This window comes from Penaeus monodon, chromosome 33 (genome assembly GCF_015228065.2).
Source record: "Penaeus monodon isolate SGIC_2016 chromosome 33, NSTDA_Pmon_1, whole genome shotgun sequence".
In the NCBI taxonomy this organism is placed as follows: domain Eukaryota; kingdom Metazoa; phylum Arthropoda; class Malacostraca; order Decapoda; family Penaeidae; genus Penaeus; species Penaeus monodon.
In genome coordinates, this window is record NC_051418.1 from 15,748,018 (window position 1) to 15,748,467 (window position 450).

Consider the following 450-nt stretch of genomic DNA (forward strand, 5'->3'; position numbering starts at 1 on the left):
CCTTCTTCATCATTACAATAATTCTCATTATATGTTATCATCGTTATCACTTTGGCCATTTAAACAGTTACTTTAATAACATTTCTCCAGATGCCTTAATAAGCATCTGGAGAAATGTTTGGCGTTAACGTGTTATAATCTTGGCGTATCAGTAAAGGTCATTTTTATCTGATATTTTTCACGTGGCGTCACATTCTTTCTCAATGATTAATTACTGTCATATTTTACATCACTTTTCCCATGGCTCTTTAATCTATACTGATAACAGGAGGTACCTTGTGCACCTGGTTTGAAGCGACACAATTTATTGCCAGAAGGATTCGGGAAATAACCGTTGCTTGCAGATGGGGAATATCAGGGATGCAGTTCCTGTTATCGCGAGGGAAAGCGGCGTTGTGCAAGGGAAAACGGATGTCACTGTTGCCTTTGGTGCTTGATGTCCAGTGCCAC

The 450-nt window shown here is 39.6% G+C and overlaps 1 protein-coding gene across 1 annotated transcript in view; it reads left to right on the forward strand.

Moving 5' to 3' along the window:
• The window catches only part of LOC119594086 (cystinosin homolog), an 18,513-nt gene that overhangs the window by 3,947 nt on the left and 14,116 nt on the right, over window positions 1–450 (forward strand). The gene's annotated exons all lie outside the window — the stretch shown is intronic.